This window comes from Perissodus microlepis, chromosome 9 (genome assembly GCF_051167445.1).
Source record: "Perissodus microlepis isolate ML-2025 ecotype Zambia chromosome 9, ASM5116744v1, whole genome shotgun sequence".
In the NCBI taxonomy this organism is placed as follows: domain Eukaryota; kingdom Metazoa; phylum Chordata; class Actinopteri; order Cichliformes; family Cichlidae; genus Perissodus; species Perissodus microlepis.
The window spans coordinates 2,524,545-2,539,171 of NC_140469.1; the positions used below are offsets into that span (position 1 = coordinate 2,524,545).

Sequence of the window (14,627 nt, forward strand, 5' to 3'; positions counted from 1 at the left end):
TTTTCCTGCAGTGTATAAAAATTGGTGTATTTCAAAAATAAAACTATGAAGACACTCAAAATAAATTTCCTGTGGTGGGAAACTATTTTGTGCAACTTTTTTGTATTTACAGTTTTGAGGGATAAGCCTCTTAAATTTCTCTAACTAGAAATATATGTTAAAAAAACAAAAACGATTTTCAATTTTTTTGTAGTTTATTGCACTTTTTTGCAATTTATGTAATTACTATGCACTTAATGCAGACATATTATTAAAATCTGGGCTATAATGGTTGTATTGATGTATAGCAACTTGAAATGCTCCCAAAAATGGCACTACAGCATGTAAAAATATAATATAAGCTCTGGCAGACTTGGTTCTATGGTAGGTCTTAAAGGGTTAAATAATAGTCATAATTATGATTATTATAAGAAATATCAAACATTTAAGTGGATTTTCTGTTACACATATTGTGTTAGCCCTGCGATAAACTGGCAGCCTGTCTTTGTCCTGTATCAGCTGGGATAGGCTTCATCCTCCCGCAACCCTGAATTGGATACATTGTATTCCAATTATGTAATCTGATCATTTACAAACTCAAGGTATCTAATCAAAATGTAAGTAATAATTATAAAATGGGAAAGCAGAAATAAGTGTGACATGAATGTAAATGTGTGAGCTGACATAGAGGACAGCTACATGCAGTCTGAAAAACCTTTGTTGTCAAGTTTGCTGGTATATCAGCACGAGACATTCTTACATAGAAGAGACGTTAAAGTCTCTAACTCAGTGAAGCATTATTGGTCCCGTCTGTTTGGATAAATATAGTAAGTTGATGTATGTCTATTTATTGACACATTTTCTTAAGTGCTTATCCAGTTCAGGATCACAGTGGAGCTGCAGCTGGATATGTTCAGTAAATAAACCTTACAAAAGTTAACAATAAACCTGCATCTCTGTACGTTGTTGTCCACAGGATGAGAAAATCAAACTGGAAGACTGTGGAACATGTTAATAAATGTTTGTGTTTATCCCTGTGTCTTTCACAGGAGGCGCTGGAAGGTTTCCCTAATAGTTCCTGGTGAATCAAAGCAGAACCATAAAGGTTGCTGGACTGCATGATGGCCTTACCCCTGAGCAGTCATCCTGTTAAAGGAGGAACCAGTTAGAAGCTGTTTTCAAAGTAGCTGAGCAGATTTCATCTCAAGTAAGCGATTAACTGTTTGTTAGTCTGTTCTGCCACTTAAAGCATTTAAGGACATCTTTTGAGTGTCCAGTTGAATTAATTCTACTGGCTCTCATTGTCATTTGTTATTATAGACATATTTTTCATGTTCATCCAGCTATTTAGTAAATTCTATCTATTTAGTAATATCCGTCAGCTATAAAATGTAATATAAATATAAAAAATATCTAAATATCTCCTGCCCTTTATATTTTAATGATGTAAGTCTGTTATCGTGTTACATTAGCATTCCTCACATATCAATGAGATGCTTTACAGTACAATCCTACTGACGCAGCAGAGGGATAACAACGGCTATTCAACATCGTTACATGACACATTCGAGCTGCATGACGCAGACAAAGTGACTAAATCATCTTTTTTGTGGTCTATTGTCTTCAAACCAGCAGACAAAGCCGATGGCAGAAGATGTCAGAGAAGAACTTCAGGCCGTGGACTGAAAAGGTATTTTTTTCTTGTTATCAAAAGACATTTGGAGTGGCAGCTTCTACAACTGGTTGTGCTAAAGTAAAGCTTACAGTCTAAGAAATCACAGTGTTGATATTCAGCACAAAGAGAAAAGCTCACTTGTTTGAATTTATTTACAATCATAGTTTTATAAATTCTGACTGTAAACAGCTTTTACAGCTTTGATATTGTTTGACACTCGATATCAGGTGATGGGATTTAATTTAAAGGTTTCTGTGTCCCAATGAGCCATTTACACTGACCAGTGTTTCACTTTAACTGTAACACATTCATTATTTAGATCCAACAGAGAAATAACTGAATGTAAAAATGGCAGCCCTCAGGCCAGGTTTATAGAGATATATGCATGCATTATGAAATTTATGTATCCCAGATAATCGTTATTCATCTAGTCATGGCAGACCCACCCCTTCCTCCCAAGTTAACTGCAACCCAAAAGAACTAGTGGGGCTATTTACACACTCACAACCAGTGTGGGGTAAAAAGAGCCACCAAAAAGCTGTCAGCCACAGATGTGCTAGAAGAGTTAGAAACTCTACTTATGGAGAAACTTTCTAAGTCTAACAGAGGACAGGTACTCCTGCCCAAATAACATGATATAACCCCACATACAGCCCAGCCATAAAATGAACCAAGTCATTTAGTTAAAGACAGCATGGGACCAAATGCATGTAACCAGCCTGCATCAACCTGGCATTTCTTCCTCCTGAATTAAATGAATGAATAGATGAAAGTTAAATGACTACAAACCTAAAGCCACTAGTTCCCACACTGGAGCTCCCTGACACTGTGTGTTAACCGTATTTAGCTTGTATCAACAGTTGTAACAGGCTAAGCCACCTGAGACACTGCATTGAATGATTGTTCCTGTCTTAATGATTTCAGCTGACTGGTTTCAGCTCAGATGTTCTGCTTTTTCCTTTCAGTAGATCAAAGCAGCTCTTTCTGCTTCCATTTTAATGGCAAGAAGAAGAAGAAGAAGAAGAAGAAGAATGCTTCAGCGAAGTGGTGTTCATGGTCTCAGTGAACAGTCACGGTCACACACTGCATGTGGTTTTAAAAGCAACATGTCTGTTCACCACAACAATCGAGATGTGTAATATTAGTGCAGCTACGGTTTGTTCTTGAACATCAGGTCTGTTTTCTACTTTGATCACTTAGACCAAAAAAGTGTTGTTTTCAGATTCTTTCTTTTACATCTATAAACCACCTGTTCATTTTTTATTACAATTAGTTTCACATAAATGTTAGTGTTTCCTTTATGATCTTTTAATGCTTACACTACACTGTACATGTCTACATTAGAGACATTTCTGTTACCTGTTTCTGTTGACTCAGAGTTGTGAAATGTTCTTTTATTTGATGCACAATATGAAGTTCATAATTTTCTTACAAATAAAACTAATGACAAACATGAACAGCTGTGCTTATTTCTGAGACATGAGTTTTGAATGTGTTCATATTTAGACAGTGTGCATCTGTAGGCTGAAACTGTAATGGTGAACCTGAGGTGATGGTCAACAGAAGGCAAATATATATCAATATAAAACAATATTGAAGTAATGTCTTTACCCTCTGCAGCGTGTGGACGCTGTGCACGCAGTCACCTTATTTACTGTAGTAAACGTGCACCGCTAGCTCACGTGACTGACTGTCTCCATGGTTACATCGTATATTATTAGCTATGTAAACAGCTTCCAAAGATACCGCCATAGCTCTCTGCAGCTGTAACACTTTCACACTTTGCAAATCATTTCATGTGTTTGATAGTTATGAAGACAGAATATGTTTTTAAGGTCATGCTAGGCAGTTGCTATGGTGGTTGCTGTGGACTTGGGTGGACCGCCTCCGATTCCTGTTATTAGCTGTCCGCCGTAGGAAGGCTGCGTTCCATTTACCAGTAGTGACAGTCTGCTGTAACTCGAACTCAAACCCCGCTTTGTTCTTTAATTATAGGCCTTTTATAGCCGTCCGTGACACGCACACACACACACACACACACACACACACACATAAAGCACTTTGCCTCACCATGAGAATGCAACTTTACCTAATCTAACCTTTAAAGTATCTGATATAGGATAGAACAATGAAGCAACCAGAGATTTAATGATGAAGACTCTGGGTTCTGTAGTTCACGTTTTACAGTCCTGAATGACTCTTTGCATATGATTTATTGAAGAGGACTTTAGAATGCACTTTATATTTAGACTGTTGCTGTTTCATTTTTTACATTGTTGCCGTGTTATGTCATGAATAAGGTTCACCTGCTGGGGGTTTGATGGATCAGCTGGACAATACAGTCAAAGACAGACTTCATTCATCATATGCAAGAATCCTAGTTGGATTTTTGTTTTCACTCATGTTTTTGAACCAAATATTGAAAACAATTCTGACAGACTGGATACCTGGTCAGGGTGTACATTACCTTTCACTCAAGCATCCCAGGACAGAGCCCTGCCCCACCATGAGCCTGGGTGGATACGTGGTTATAATATAAAAGGACCGATACTGAATATGAATATTTCATGAAAATCAAATTATAATACAAATCCCTAGGTGTTTGTTATATCCAGCAAGAGTAATATTGATTACATATGTCTGAATTGCTAACCCTAACCCTAGCTCAACAGACCACAATGCCCTGGACTGTCAGTATTATTACATGCTGTGAACATAAGTAGCTTTGATCACAGTTTATGTTGTAAAAGAGAAGGAATATTGAAAAAAAGATCAACATTGTGATATTATTTGTTCCAAACTGACCAGAAACATGCTTGTCATACTCTCACAGCAAAGGATCAGACTCACTGTGCATGACGGCTCAGGCCAATGATGTCTGTTAGATTGTCAGTTGTTTAGTGCTTCTGTACAGTTAGGGTCACCGTCTCTATTTCAGAATAATTAATATGCGGAAAACACTAAAAGTTGATTGTCTTCCAATATTCTAGCATAATTAAAAAACTTTGACTTTGTAAGTACATATTGTTAGAGTCCTAATTCCAATATGATTCTTCATAACTCCTGCTTTGAAATACTGAACTTTAAAATTTACCTGATGAAAGATAATTCACAGTAGCACTCTGTCAGGATCATTCTGACTATAAGATCACTGTATTAATCTGAATCCTTCTGAAATGTGCTGTGAATGAATGCTGATGCAACTCACTGTGGGAAAGCTGTTAATAAAATGAATCTGTGACACATGCAACACATTCACAGAGGAAGAGAACAGAAAGGGAGGACACGCAGAGGCTGTGTTAAAGTCAGAAATCCAAATCTTTAGTCAAAAACAGGCGGCGGTTACAAACAGGAAGACAAGCAGTCCATCAAACAGTCTACAGGGTCAAACATTCAGAGAATTCAAACAGCAGTAAAAAAAAAACAACTGGACACTGAAAAACTTAAAGCAATGTGTGACGCAATAAAAGGAAGCAGCGCAGTATATTCACTGAATTATCATCAATTACAAAAGAGAAAAAGAGAAAAGGAGAAAAACTATGATTTCTAAGAAAATAAACCTTGATGGAAACATACAGAATGTAAACTGTGTGAGTTTGGTGAACTTTGTTAGTAACAAATGAGGTAAAAAAAAAAAAAAAAAGAGAGACAAAAACTCAGTATTCATTAATAATTAGAAAGCATCGAAACATTCTGGTCATAGATTTTTACAGTCTTAGTTCCGCTCGCTGTCATCATTATAATCATCATGATCAATGGCGAGGTCCTGAGGTGGGCGGGGCTGTCTCTGGTGATGTCACCATGAAGGAACAGCATCTGGCACGTGTTGGTGAAACATCCCAGTACACTGGTGTAGTTTCCTCTCCAGCTGTTTGACATGTGACACTTGAACATTAAGGGGAAGAAGAAGAAACAGTGTTAGGTCAGGTGACCACATGGTTTCTAAAGTAACTGACAGGAAGTAACCAGGCCGTTAGAAATGGATGGCATGTGTTTAGAGTTACTGGAGTTGGGTAACTCTACTTACCAAAAGCAGAAGCACACAGATGACAGATCAGATGCTGAATGTTGCAGGAACATGCTCATGTGTGGTGATCATTTAATGCTGCTCCGGCAGGTTAGACAGTCCAAGACTGATATGCTGCCCATCTGAGAGTTTGAAAACACACATGCAAAGATTTATTTTGTATTACAGTCAAAGTTGGATGTTCATTTCTGTCCTTTAAAATGTTTGTGTATTTGAAAGTACTAACATTTAAGGATGACTTGGATCGTCTCCTTTAAAGGGGAGACAAGTGTATCCACTGATCTACGTCACTTTACCTGGATGATGACTCCTCCCTCCCTCACTCAAAAACACTCCTAATATAACCAAGCAAATAAATAATATTGAAGATTTACTTACATCATTACAAAAACAGCAAAAACATCTCCCTTTGATTCCGTTTCTCCATTCCTGCTGAACATCAGGCAACAAATATCACAGTAAATCACAGTAAAATGTAAAGCACATATTTTCTTTGCTTTGTCAAACCTCTGCAGAGCCCCTGTCAAGAAAAACATATCTGTAAGCATAAAACAAATATACATTTCATAACACGTCACTGGACAAACCTCGGTCAGTTGATTTCCTCTGTGCAGTGCAGACGAGCATCAGTCAGCAAGTCAAGGTGGTGAGATGGACTGGTGTCCTTTGTGACTCTGCTGGTTCTTCTGAGGAAACGCCACCGTCTCTCCACACCGTCACCATCTGTGAGCACAAACTGCTGCTCTGCCAGCATGTAGGAAATCACATATCACACACACAGGGGTGAAGAAACATTAGAGCTCAACTTTGGATACTTTAGATCTAAACAGATCAAAGTAGCTCTTAGTTTCAACAATCAGTGAGCAGACAAACAATGATACCAAACTGATTCTGTATGAATACAATATGGTATTTTCAATACAGGTGTCAAATTAATTTATTAAAACTAATACAGATATATGTATATATATTTTTTTGATAAATTAGTTTGCTAAAATATAAGAATATATATTTATTTTTTTTCATTTAACAATTGCAACTGAAAGAAATTAAATATTGAACAAAAATATATTGTCACATTCTGAGCATGCTCAGCACGCTGACAGACTTGAAGTTGCTACAGATTTTAAGAAGTGATAATTATAGGGAAGAAACTTCTCTTTTTCATCCGTTTAATCAAACATTTGATGCCTCAGCTGTCTCAGTCCTATAGCGTTCTGCAACTACAACTAACCTGAGGCTTGGATTTGGCTGCAGGTGCCCCTGTACATCCTTCTCAGCAGCACACATGTGGGTACCATTTAATCACACCTCTTCCTGAGCTTTGCTTCATCACAAGACCAAAGGTGGCATCCCGTGTCACAGTCTTATCATCATCCGGAAGAAACATTTGAAGAAACATCATGGAGAAGAAACATTTACGCGCCTCCTGGTTTTGTTTTCTGATCCTGCAAAAAGACTGAGGACAACAAAGCCCAGAGAACACGAGATACACAACATCCAACATTCAGACTCAACAGCCTCCATAAATGAAGAGCACCAGTTATAGTAGATATAAGCATACTTCACATTACTGGGTATGAATAATAATGAGGAGGTAAACTTTGAAATGCAGAGCATGATGTCCCATCATCAGACTGCAAACAAACATCCACCAGGCTTCTTTGTTGGCAAAATTGATGATTCTCCCATCAGGGATCAGTAGAGCGTATTAACCTGTGGTATAAGCAGCAGTCACTGAAATATTACTGTTTCAGATAAGAAATCTAGCACATAAAAGCCAGGGTGGGAGGGATCTCTGCAAACTGACTTACCTCTGCAAGTGTGAAGCTCAACAAAAATCTGACTCTCCAGTCACAGACAAACAAAAAACTCCAGCTGGGAGATAGAAAACGCTGTCTGGGTCTTGCTGGATGTTGCTGGTCAGAGTCCACACATTAGCACAGTGCTTCTTGGTCCCACTGACCCATGTGGACAGTGACTGTGGAGAACTGTTCTGGAAAACAGAGAAGAGAATTAAAATAACAAAAAGCCAAACAGGATTTCCACAAAGACTCTCTTGGAATCAGCAATCAAAAAATCACTGGTTCATATTTCAATTAAATATGAACAGGTTCCTCAAATGTAAGCAGTTCAGATCTGATTTAATTTAATTTCCTTCACACAGCACATTCGTCCAGGCTGACAGGTAAACATAGAATTAATCTCAGGTAACATGACTCAGAGTAGAGATTCAGTAAGAAAGATTGCAGGCTCTAATATTATTACCACACAATCCAAGGACACACCAACAGCTCAGATTTGTAGAACTATTTAAACAAATGTCTTCTGAATATTCAATTCATGTTCACAGTGGAAGGGTGGGAGGTGTCGTGGAATTTTTTAAATAAAGTCTGCAACACAGAAAGAGCTGTGATCAAGCTATTTATTACTGCGCACAGGAGAGCCAACACACATCAAACATCACAGTTCACAGTCAGCGCTGCCACAGAAGTGGTGCTCCTACTCCTTTATGCATTCCAAGGAAGAGGGAGGAAGTTAAACTGATCACACCACACTTCACGTGCCTCGCTATGAAACCTAACCGATCAATGGTTATGCTGTTTTGTGCCCTTGGCCTTATCAGCACCTGTAAAGGGAGTTGTTTTCTCAAACTGCTGACGCTGGAGTAAGTTCATCTAGTTTTAGAAACTTTCACTGAACAGTCTATAACAGTGTCACAACTAAGCATATGCATAAGCACTTAAATACTTTAGATGAGAATAACAGAAAATTTCTATTACAGGAGCTAGAGCCTGTCCCAGTAGTCATAGGTAGAGCACACCTGGACAGGTCACCAGTCTGTCAGAGGACTAACACAGAGACAGACATCAGAGTAACAAATCTATTTAAAATTAATGTAAGTTTGCTGCAGCTGTATGTATGAACATGTGTTTCTGTGCTCACAGTCCACCTCTCAGGAAGCTGCAGTTCATTTTTAGTCTACTTTAAACAGACCTCACAAAAGGCTGATGTGGCTGGATCAGTAGTCTGATTTAAGTACGATACCTTTGGCCAGGGATTAATCTGGTGCATTGCTTCACTGCAGTCTTACGTATTTTCCCCACACCTGAATAAAAAATACTGATATATACAAATAACAGCTTCAGCTGATGCAGCCTGACTCAATCCTAAATGTTCAGCACACAGAGACACAGAGGTGCCGTTTAAAGTTTAGTGTTAACCTGAGTCACTGATCATTTACAGTATTACAGAGTCTGGCAGTCTTTGCATGATGTCCACGTCACTGTACGTTTCTAGCTGACTCTCAGGTGTGACAGGTGTGCCAGCAGGAAAGAGTAATAATAACCTGCATCCTGAGGTTTTTCATGCAGGATTAAAGGAGCCAGGCTTTGTTCACACAGCTAGGATTGTATTTTACACTGACCCTGGGTCAGTATAAGTATCATACAGTTTAAACGAAGCACTGAAACTTGCACATATTTATTACAGATGCACTGAAGCTAATCGAGATATTTGCTGTCAGTCTGTGGCTGCGATTAAACACTTTACTGGAAACTTTATTAACTGGTAACTTCATCAGTCATGACAGAAGCTAATATTTCTGTGCTAACATCGTTTAACCAGTAACAGCTTTCCTCCAATATAAGCTAACGTTTACACCGTAACTTTAAGCTAGCACCACAAAGACGGTAAAACACGTAATAATATCTACAAATGCATCTTAAAGCTGTTATATTAGCACTCGGTGTATTACTAAGATAACCACATTAACATTATTGACACTCGCTGACTTTTAATAGTCATTCTATAAATGCTGTCCGTTTAAATGGTCTTACCTGTACACACTGCATATCCACCGGATTCCAGCCAGAGTGGATTCTGGACTCTTCCACGCTCCTGTTAGTGATCCTCCATCTGGATGGATGATAACAACCTTCTGAACAATCTAGCAGGAGATGGTCCATATCTATGGGACTGATTTGTGCTAATAACGCCCATTGTATGGACTGATAACAGCCGAAGCGGGTGAATAAAGTCACCCAGTCGCTAGCTGTGCCATTACCCAGCATACATCACTCCCTCCATAAATGCAATAAACGATACAAAAGTAATAGCCTATAATTAATTTCTCTGCTGTACCTGCTGTTTCTCAGGTAGTTGCTTACATTATATAATTTATTGTGTTCAGTATACAATGTGATTTTGGAAATGTATAAATATACGGACAACAGGCTCTTCCGCGGCAATCTCTTGTCGTCAATAAGCAACGTTTAGGGAGCTCTATAGTATTCAATGAGAGGACCCTGCACGTCAATTCTCGACGCGAGGGGGGTACCCTGCGCCTCGATAAGTGAAGCAGAGGGAGCCTGACCATGCGTCACACGTTTGACGAGTTGGGAGTGAGAACGTGTTGACATTACACAAACATCACAAAAAACACCTCAGCGCATACAAAAAGCACATGACTATCAATACATCATAGAAACACAAGACAAGCAACAGGGGCGGGTAAAGGGTAAGAGAGAGCCGGTGTAGACAGCGCATCTGGTCCTGCAGCATGTCTGCGCTGGTCCAGTCAACCGCCATCTTCCCCGGTAGGGGACAAGCATCGAAGGCGATTGGAAAGGGAGGGGGAATGAGTGTGTATCAGTGTATGTGTATGTGTGTGCGTGTCCACAGTTCAGCTGAGACAGTGTCCTTCGCCCTGCCAGGCTAAGTAAACAGTCTTCCAGCCAACCCAGGTGGCCTTGCATAGGGGAGGAACAGTCTAAGCACAGTCTGTTATCAGGGTGTTTTTGTTCAGCTCCAGCCTTGAGATCACAGCTGGCGCCGAAGTGGTATCCGCATGAAGTGATGGTGGTTTTTTCTTTAGTGCGAACAACTCGTATAAATTTCAAAGCTGTTCTAACAGTCCGACACTGGTCTCTCAATCTCCCGTTGGAGAGCCGCGAGCTTCTCCATGATGTTATCAAACTTACGCTCCGTGATGTTGTCATTCTTGTGCTCAAAGAGCAGATTCTGAGAACTCACGACCGCAGTGAGCTTCTCCAAGACGTGATCCAATTAGCGCCCAGAGGTCTTATTCTGAGTATTCACGGCAGCCGTAAGCTTCTCCAAGATCTTATCCGTGCTGCACTCAATGAGCCCATTTTGAGAACTCACCCTCGTCCCATCGTTTCAATCCCAGCGGGCAGCCTTGTGGGGGGTTTGAACAGCTGGTTCCACTTTCTTAATTCTTCGATAAGCCAGGGCCAAGCCAGCTCCGATCAGCAAGAACCCTGTTATCATGGTTCCGAATAGGTAGATATCTTCAGCGTCGACAGTCCCGCCAGGCACACGACCCTCCAGTTATGCCACCCGTCCATTGTGTATCCGGCAGGGAAAGTACCTCCAGGACACTCAAGCTCACCCGAGCCCAGACTTCTCGTTGAGAAAGGTGTGTCAATTGCATTCAGGGACCAGGGAGAGGAGGAGGAGGAGGAGAGGAGAAAAGTGCAACCGCCTTCGTCAAGAGCAAGAGCAAGAGAGAGTTTCAGATTAAACCTCAATGTGCACCTGGATGAACCTTGTCTTCCTTCAGCGTGTAACACAGACACTGAACCTTGATGTGATCCATAGTATATTTTACTAGCAGCTCCTACTCTCAAGTTCTCTAAGCTGGAAGCACACTGCATATGTAATCAGCTTCAAGCCCTGTTTTTTTGCTGAGATTGACACATTTGCTGAAGAGCAAACACATTTGCTCTGTACCACTTTAAAATGAGTATGACATTGTTGTGCTTCACGTCTTATTCATAAAATGTCGTTTTTGAGTTGCACCTAAGAATTTTCAGAACAGTTTAATCTTACTCTGGCCTTCTGATGGGGGCAGAGAGACATCCGTATGTCTAAATTCTCCCATGTGTCTCGTATTCACACCACCCAAGGTTGATCATTTTGGCCACAGTTTCAGAATTTTACAGCCTGGACCTTGGGGTGTTAAGTATTGTCTTTTTTAGATTTTCAGTGTCCTGGTGACAGTTTTGTAAAGGACGTGGAAAATGCCTTTTCCATTTCAAGTGTCAGTGTAGGTGCTTGTTATTCTGGGTGGTGACGACTGGCTTTTTGATCAGCGGGAGCCCAACGACCTCCTTCCTAAACACACATCTGCTAAATGAAATGATGAGGGTTTTGGTTTTTTTAAACTAAGCAGCAATTTTTTTTTTCATAAGATAGCAAGTAACAAACAACACAATCTGCGCAATTAATGGAGATTGGAAACTGCAGGGAAATTAATTATACTATTGCCTGTGCATGTATTAGAGTTTCTTCTTCCTGTGTGCTTGCTGTGGATCTAGACCAAGGGTACTGGACCTGGGCACGTGTGCCACCGCTGGCACGACCATTGCTGGACTGGCCATTGGGCATACCGGCCGATGGTGATTTGTCGTTTTTATGGGCCGATGTTTTTGTTTTTTCTTTGTAATGGTATAAACGATGAAAGGTGGTGGATTGGCCAGATGCTGGCTGGTGTGTAAAAATAACTCCGTTGTTTGGTGGTGGCTATGCCGGAGCTTCCATTGAGGCCAGCAGGTGGATGAGGGAAAGGGGAGGCAGAAGGAGGAGAGACCTGAGGCGGCCGCTGGTCCGAGTGTCAGGTGAACTGAACTTCAGGTAAGAAGTTATGACCTGCAGTCTATCTGGGTCAGATATAAACCAAGTTTAGGTGGAGTTTATTTTCGTTGTGCTGACTTTTTACAGTCAGTTACAATAACTCGTACTGCGTGCTAGCTAGCATGACGGCGTTTATATACTGCTGGGCGGGTGCTATGATATTATTGATGTTGAACTTGTTTTATCTTATTTTATTTATAAGGTTCGTTATTAGAGTTGCCAACCGTCCCGTAAAAAACGGAATCGTCTCGTATTCAGAGAAAATATTACGCGTTTCGTATTGAGCTGGAAAGGAACACAGTTTGTCCCGGACTTCAGCTACAATGGAAAAAGACACAAAGCTGGAGTTATTCTGCATCTTTACGCTGCACAGCTGCCTCTTCTCCCCTCATTCTCTCCCCCTCTCTCTCCTGTTGCTACTTCAATCATGAAACTGATCAATGATCAGCTGATTTCTCTCTTGTTTGTTTATCGCCCACTTTGCGCCAGAAAGAGGAAACCAGCGGATGTCGCGCCAAACAACAGTAGCACGTTTAAGCTTGATCAGCTGTTGTTAGAATGTATTTAATATTACTTTCTATTATCAGCTGATGTTTGCTGGAGCCACAGCTGTAAAGCTGCTGGTTAGTGATGTGCGAATCATGAACGAATCGTTCAGTACTCGAGAATCACTTTACTGACTCGTGAATCATGATTCACAAGCTCCACTGACTCACTGACTCATCCCTGTTGCTGTTAGCAAACTAATTTCATTAGTAGAAATATATCTAGCTTATAATTAAAATTGTGGGGAAAAACAACAGCCAGTTTCTTATCAGAAGCATTTCTGCTCTGAACTGGAAGAAAAAACCCTGAGTAGAAGCTCACATCAAGACAATAGCTCCTCAGTTCACAGTAGCATCGCTCTGCTAACATGCTAACAGCACATTTGAGTTACTCACCCCCTCCCTTCCTGTGTTGAATCGTAGCGTAAGCGAATCACTCCTTCACTCACCCCTTCCCTTCCTGTGCTGAATAGTAGCACGAGTGAATCACTCAGGACTCACTCACCCCCTCCCTTCTATGGTGTTATTTTTGTGTCACTATTCTGAGTGCATGTAAAAAAAATTTGAGCGCACATTAAAAAAATTGCAGGTGCAAGTGTTGCATTTTGAGGAGAAATTTATTTTGAGCGAAGAAAAGCTAAATTTGAGTGAACAAAATCCATCGCTGCGTGCAAAAACTGTATTTCAGTGTTTGCTATTATCCACACACACACACACACACACAACAGCAGCCCCTCTCGCTCAGTTTTTGCATTTGCGCTTGCTCGTAATGTGTTGCTCGCGCTCTCAACATTTCTGCCCGTGCGAGTTCATCTCTTTCTGTACACCATTATATTTGTGCCACAAAACCAGCCAATCACAGACTTGGATGCCAAAAATTCTGATTGGCTGTTTTGGTCTCCAATCAGCTCGAAATGACGAAATGAAATATCCCACAATCCATTTCGTCCAAAACTCAAACGAGGCAGTGGTGGAGGAACAAAGAGTGGCGGAGTTTGAAATATTACTCTTTCTGGGACAGAAAATAAACTTTTAAGATATTTTCATGCCAGAATGGTGCGGTGTAAACTTCAAACTTGATTTATCAAGACATCACATATTTGCAAAAGTGCTCTAACGCGCAAATGCAAAAACTGAGCGAGAGGGGCTGCTATTGTGTGTGTGTGAATAATAGCAAACACTGAAATACATTTTTTGCACGCAGTAATGAATTTTGTTCACTCAAATTTAGCTTTTCTTCGCTCACAATAAATTTCTCCTCAAAATACAACACTTGCACCTGCAAATTGTTTTTACGTGCGCTCAAATTTTTTTTACGTGCGCTCAGAATAGTGACACAAAAATAACGCCATACCCTTGCTGTGCTGAATCGTAGCATGAACGAATCACTCACTCACTCACTCCCTCCTGGCTCACAGCTTCTTCTTCTTCTTGGTTGGCAACCAATGTTAAGGAGCATTACCGCCTCTTGGCTCACAGCTCAGTGGACATTTCAATGACAGTCATTGGGACATTTAGATGAGAAAATATATATTTGACACATTTGAGGGAAAATAATAATAAAATAAAATAAAAATGAATAAAATAAATGTTCCCTTTAGAAATCTTTTTTTTTTGCTCTTTTTTACTCTATAAAAATAGTGTTTTTTCTTTTTCAATCACTCATCTTAGCAGTAGGATTTACATGAAAAGAGAAACAAATTAAGTTTGAGTGAAAATGTACATTTATTGCACTCTCTGGCCA

The 14,627-nt window shown here is 40.1% G+C and overlaps 1 long non-coding RNA gene across 2 annotated transcripts; it reads right to left on the minus strand.

Annotated features, from left to right (window-relative positions):
* Positions 1 to 4,953: 4,953 nt before the first annotated feature.
* Positions 4,954 to 13,342, minus strand: LOC146379874 (uncharacterized). Of its 2 annotated transcripts, XR_014801247.1 has the most exons (6): positions 9,521 to 13,342; positions 7,496 to 7,677; positions 6,916 to 7,397; positions 6,269 to 6,420; positions 5,682 to 6,016; positions 4,954 to 5,539 (listed from the first exon to the last, which is right to left on the minus strand). It is a non-coding gene; the product is annotated as an uncharacterized LOC146379874 (long non-coding RNA). The 2 variants fall into 2 exon arrangements; XR_014801248.1 differs by lacking the exons at positions 4,954 to 5,539; positions 5,682 to 6,016 and adding an exon at positions 6,042 to 6,113 and having other exon boundaries at positions 9,521 to 13,336.
* Between the last annotated feature and the right edge of the window lie 1,285 nt (positions 13,343 to 14,627).